We start from the raw sequence: 5,988 nt of genomic DNA on the forward strand, positions 1-5,988 counted from the left end.
AGAGATACTTATGTAATTCATTGGTAGGAACTTCAGATAAGCGCATGAAGATGCCTTCCCTTCCGTCTCTCTGCTTTCCTACTGTCTTCATCCAATCACCCCGCCTGCTAGGAGTTTGAAGCACGTCACAGTCATTCAATCATTGAATCCTACTCAGAATACCACAGACAAGGTTAGACCTTCCGGATTCTCTTGAATGCCGCCATCACTTCTAGCCTATACCACGAAGACTCTGATCTCACAGAATGGTCGGCTCGGTTGTCAGGCGATCAACCATGCATCGTGCAATCAGGAATCCAAGAGATATTCACCCAATCGAAGGTAGAACGGAGGTGGTTGTCAGTCACACGTTCATAGGTGAGAATGATGATGAGTGTCACGGATCATCACATTCATCAAGTTGAGGAACAAGTGATATCTTAGAACAAGAATAAGCTGAATTGAATAGAAGAACAATAGTAATTGCATTAATACTCGAGGTACAGCAGAGCTCCACACCTTAATCTATGGTGTGTAGAAACTCCACCGTTGAAAATACATAAGAACAAGGTCTAGGCATGGCCGATTGGCCAGCCTCCCAATGATCTAAGAACTAGATGTCCAAAGATGATCTAGAGATCTAAAGTGATCAAAAGATACAAATACAATAGTAAAAGGTCCTACTTATAGAAAACTAGTAGCCTAAGGTTTACAGAAATGAGTAAATGACATAAAAATCCACTTCCGGGCCCACTTGGTGTGTGCTTGGGCTGAGCAATGAAGCATTTTCGTGCAGAGACTTCTCTTGGAGTTAAACGCCAGCTTTTATGCCAGTCTGGGCGTTTAACTCCCATTTTGGTGCCAGTTCCAGCGTTTAACGCTGGAATTCTTGAGGGTGACTTTGAACGCCGGTTTGGGCCATCAAATCTTGGGCAAAGTATGGACTATGATATATTGCTGGAAAGCCCAGGATGTCTACTTTCCAACGCCGTTAAGAGCGCGCCAATTGGGCTTCTGTAGCTCCAGAAAATCCACTTAGAGTGCAGGGAGGTCAGAATCCAACAACATCTGCAGTCCTTTTTAGTCTCTGAATCAGATTTTTGCTCAGGTCCCTCAATTTCAGCCAGAAAATACCTGAAATCACAGAAAAACACACAAACTCATAGTAAAGTCCAGAAAAGTAAATTTTAACTAAAAACTAATAAAAATATACTAAAAACTAACTGTATCATATCAAAAACATACTAAAAACAATGCCAAAAAGCGTACAAATTATCCGCTCATCAATACCCAGCTGAAAGATGTAACACCCTAATATTCAAATCCTTATGCTCGAGTCATAAGTCAATGATATTACGGTGGTACGACTCTCAGGTGGATTTTTAATATATAAATATAGTTAATTTCGAAAGGAGTATTAATCGAGAAGCCTGAAAAGAGTAGAAATAAAATCGCGAAGACGTATCACTCACGTTTCGACAACGAAAAGTTAAACTGTGAAGCCGAAAGCGATAAACGGACAAGGCATAAAGGAGATTAAGAGATAGATAACGGATAGATATATATAACATAAGTAATAGCCACTAGTCGCGACCCGCGAAGTTTAGGCCGGCTAGGGTACAGTATGAAAGTAGCTGACAACAGTACATCCTAATCTCTCCCAAAGGAATCATAAGAGCCTCTATAGGCAAGTTCCAAAAGAGTTCAACACGTAATATAATCTTTTCAAAACAAAGGTGGAGAGATTCTAAGCAAAACATAAAATAGAGAAAATAAATATCTTCGCCGTCTCTCAGACGAACCGCAGCTCACTTCTGAGCACCTGAACCTGTATCTGAAAAACAAGAGATATATACGGAATGAGAACCCCGGGCCCATGGGTTCCCAGTACGGTAAAAGTGCCAAATAAATACAATGCACTGCAATAAAAACTCACCAAGCATCCTAAACTCCTTTTCACCAAGTATCCAGCCTAGATTCTCACTAATCCATAAATAGGCATCTGACGTAAGGGGATACTAAATCTAGTTCATATTGCACATGTTTCCCAATTCGCTGATTCTTCCACGAATCAGACTCAGAATCATAAGCAAAACCATTACCAGTTGTTCTGCCTCAGCAACTCTATTTCAATACATCATACCCTCGCCTGGAGCTAGTGAAATCACATCACTGCGTCTACCCAGGGGGCTCAAATGATCTCATTCAAAAATCATCATCATTATGCAATCGCATTATCAATTCATCTCATCAAGAACAGCCCCCAACATCCACCGACACCATCATGAGGGATCTCTCAGTTGTACAAACACAAGCAATACAGACAAGTAATACACAAATAAGGTACAAGTAGAACAAGTAGCATGTAATCAGGTAACATAGCATATATGATATAGAAGTCCAAAACAAATAGGCAAACCCAAACAATTCAAACATATGCAAATGATGTATGCCTGCCCTATGGCTGATGATATCATCTGTCGGTTATATAGCCAACCCGACACGTCCTGGTAGCTAACCATGGACAGAAACACCCCTTGCTACTACCCGCTCAGCCCAGAGCCAGTGGAACAACCACTACTGCGGCTACTACCTAGGCAGGTGTTTAACAGCTCAACCTGGAGCCAGTGGAACAACCACTACTACGGCTACTACCCAGGCGTCACAATCTCTGACCTGGAGCAAGTGGGACGAACCACAACCCTTGCTACTGCCCAGGTATCTTAAGCATTAATTCGGAGCAAGTGGGACGAACCACAACCCTTGCTACTGCCCAGGTATCTCAAAAGCATTGACCCGGAGCAAGCGGGACGAACCACAACCCTTGCTACTGCCCAGGTATCTTAAGCATTAACCCGGAGCAAGTGGGACGAACCACAACCCTTGCTACTGCCCAGGTATCTTAAGCATATATTAATTCAATCTCAATTCAAATTATCAATCCTCATTGTTATCAAATCTCAAACATTAACCTGGAGCAAGTGGGACGAACCCCAACCCTTACTACTACCCAGGTATCAGAGTTACATTCATTCAAAACTCCATAATTAACTCATTTATCATAAACATCCCTTTTCGTCTCATACCCGGAGCAAGTGGACAACGCCACTGCCTACTACCCGGGGTTACACATCACATTTCAACATTTTCCATTATTATCCATTTAACACATTCATTCATTAATCATATATGCAATTATTCTCAGCCATAATCAATAATGGCTTTGCCGTGACCCGGCAATAACTCAACCATCCGGCTCATGGTTCAATCAAGAACCAGCCATTTATCAATAGATATAGCCCTTCGGCTCATGGCGTTGATCGCCATTGATCATAACTTTTCCCCTTGCTTCACTCGCAAGTTACCACATCCCCTAGTTCCTTTCTCATTACTAAGCATATCATAATGACTTAATACATAAGGGGTGAGATCGGAGGCTTAAAAGTATGAGATTTGGCTTTTAAAACTCAAGTATCAACTTTGGCATGAAAACAGGGCCACGCGTACGCGTACTCCACGCGCACGCGTGGATGGCCACAAAACTCATCGGCGCATACGCGCCATTTACGCGGACGCACGGATTGAAAAATAGACAACGACGCGTACGCGTCAGCCACGCGTACGCGTGGGTACACTTGCGCCCCAAGCACAAGACTGGCACAACTCTGGCACAACTCTCGGGAAAATGGCTGGGCAATGGGTGCAGCGCATCGACGCGCACGCGCAGACCACGCGCACGCGTGGATGGTGCCTTCTCGAAGAACGACGCGTACGCGCCAAGTGCGCCTACGCGTGGAGGGTCATTCTGCTAAAAATTTTCTAAGTTAAAAGCTGCAGAATTCACAAATTCAACCCCCAATCTTCCGACGGACATAACTTCCTCATTTTAAATCGTTTTTCACCCGTTCTTCGAACGGCATGGACATCCCGGATCCAATTTCATTTCTAAACAGATTTGGCACAAAACAGAGATCCGTAGTCCAAGTTATATCCAGTCAAAGTATGCCCAAAAACCATGTTTTCATATAAAACCACAAAGTGCCATTTTCAAAACAAGCCATTTTCAACTCTTTTCAAAATCAACCAAAACATGCCAAATTCAACCCTTTTTGAAAACAATCAAAATGTGCCAAAATTAACATCAAGCCATCCTCAACTCACACATTGACACTTTACCAAAGGTCACAAAACCGCCATATAACCATCTTTACCCCTTTCAAACAAATGGCTAAATTACAAACATATCAACATGTCATACATCCTTCCTCATCCCAATTTCCAACTATACTATTTCCAATCAACCATCATTATACATAACCAATATCATACTCACTATCACGAGGTTTCACCCCCAAATCAACCTTAATCATTTCTCAAGCATATATCACAACATACATATCTCTCATGCATTATCATACCATCAAGGCATCAATAATCATACTCACATATGTGACCACATAATATATCTCAACCAAAATCAAACATACCTCATCTATACTATTTCACCCAAAATTACCAATTTCCGCACTTCAACTCCTCAAACCTCATTATCCAATAACCAACCCAATCATTCATATATTCATTATATGAAATTCATCCAATCACTTGTGTCATCATACAATACACATATCAACTTACCTCCCTTACCTCTTCCCGGCCTCCGGCCCAAAATTTACGGCCTCCGGCCCAATTTCACAATTTAAATGCATAAACCACAAATTAATACTCATTACCTATCTAGCCTAGGAATTCTCATCACACCACACGGTACTTAAATGAAATTTAAACCGTACCTCTTGTAGCCAAATCAATTGAGTCTCTTCTTTAGAAGTCTCCACCAACCTTAGCCCCAAGCCTCACCAAAGCTCCTCAAGCAACACCAATCTCCCAATTGTGCACCAAGATCATCAAATACACTAACATAACCAATATCACATACATACATCAACCTAGGGCTCATAAAGATGATAAATCACAAGGGTTTGAACACTTCTTACCTCAGCCCATATGAAGTAGGGATAGAACCCACTTAGAATCCATGTTGGAGTATCCCTAAATACCCAAAATCACAAGATTTCAACACTAACTTCCCAAAAACGTGTAACAGTGGGGAATTTCGAAAACTGGGCAGAGATGAATGGAATACTCACACAAAACTTAGTTAGAATTGTAGAGGATGAGAAGAGCGACGCGTGGCCACAAACGGCTCGTCAATCGGAGCTCCGTAGCTCAAGTTATGGTGGTTTGAAGATCAAAGAGAGTTAGGTTTTCTCTCTTCTCTTCTCTCTTCTTAATTCAGCGCCCCAACCTCTCTTTTAGGGTAAAAATGAGCTGAAATGCTCATAACTAATGTTTATATATGTTGGGTCTTGGGCCCACTTAGGCCCAATTCACTTATTTTTGTCCGTTGGCCCAATCTTGGACCAAAACCTTTAACATTAGCGCTCTAAATCGCACTTCAAATATTTCTACCTCCCCTAATTATAATTCCTCATTTCTTAATCTTATTTACTCATAATCAACTTTCTCAGCTGCAGTACCAGACAGGTCTCAGCTGGTACTGCGGTCAAAATTCCATTGCGCACTTTTACGCAGAAAACTATGTCTTCCGACTCGAAAAAATTCACTGAATCCAAATATCATATTGAAATCATCAAATTCCAATTGCCAAATCTTCCAACCATATTCGCTCGTACTTACTCATTATTTAATTAATTTCGATTAGACCGGGTATTACAAAAGATATGGTGGACAACCTTGTAACTACCAGCAAGCCCCACCCCGTGCCTATAGACCATCCTCTCAACATGACCTCGAACCACCACACTCACAAGCTTCTTTTCGCCATTCGCCACCATACAATCCTTATCCGCCCCAATGCCAATCAAATTACCCCCAAGAACCACCGCTCCCCCATACACAGTACCCATATCCATCAAAGTCAGAATCACAGGGTAGCCTCGAAGAATCACTTAAACAATGTACTACAATCCTTCATCAACTGGTGCA

General features: G+C 41.9%; 1 long non-coding RNA gene across 1 annotated transcript; it reads right to left on the reverse strand.

The window, feature by feature from the left end:
* Positions 1-1,705: 1,705 nt before the first annotated feature.
* On the reverse strand, positions 1,706-5,039 carry LOC127746503 (uncharacterized). The gene is made up of 3 exons (XR_008008151.1): positions 4,977-5,039; positions 4,773-4,895; positions 1,706-1,813 (listed from the first exon to the last, which is right to left on the reverse strand). It is a non-coding gene; the product is annotated as an uncharacterized LOC127746503 (long non-coding RNA).
* Positions 5,040-5,988: the final 949 nt, after the last annotated feature.

This window comes from Arachis duranensis, chromosome 4, assembly GCF_000817695.3.
Source record: "Arachis duranensis cultivar V14167 chromosome 4, aradu.V14167.gnm2.J7QH, whole genome shotgun sequence".
NCBI lineage: Eukaryota > Viridiplantae > Streptophyta > Magnoliopsida > Fabales > Fabaceae > Arachis > Arachis duranensis.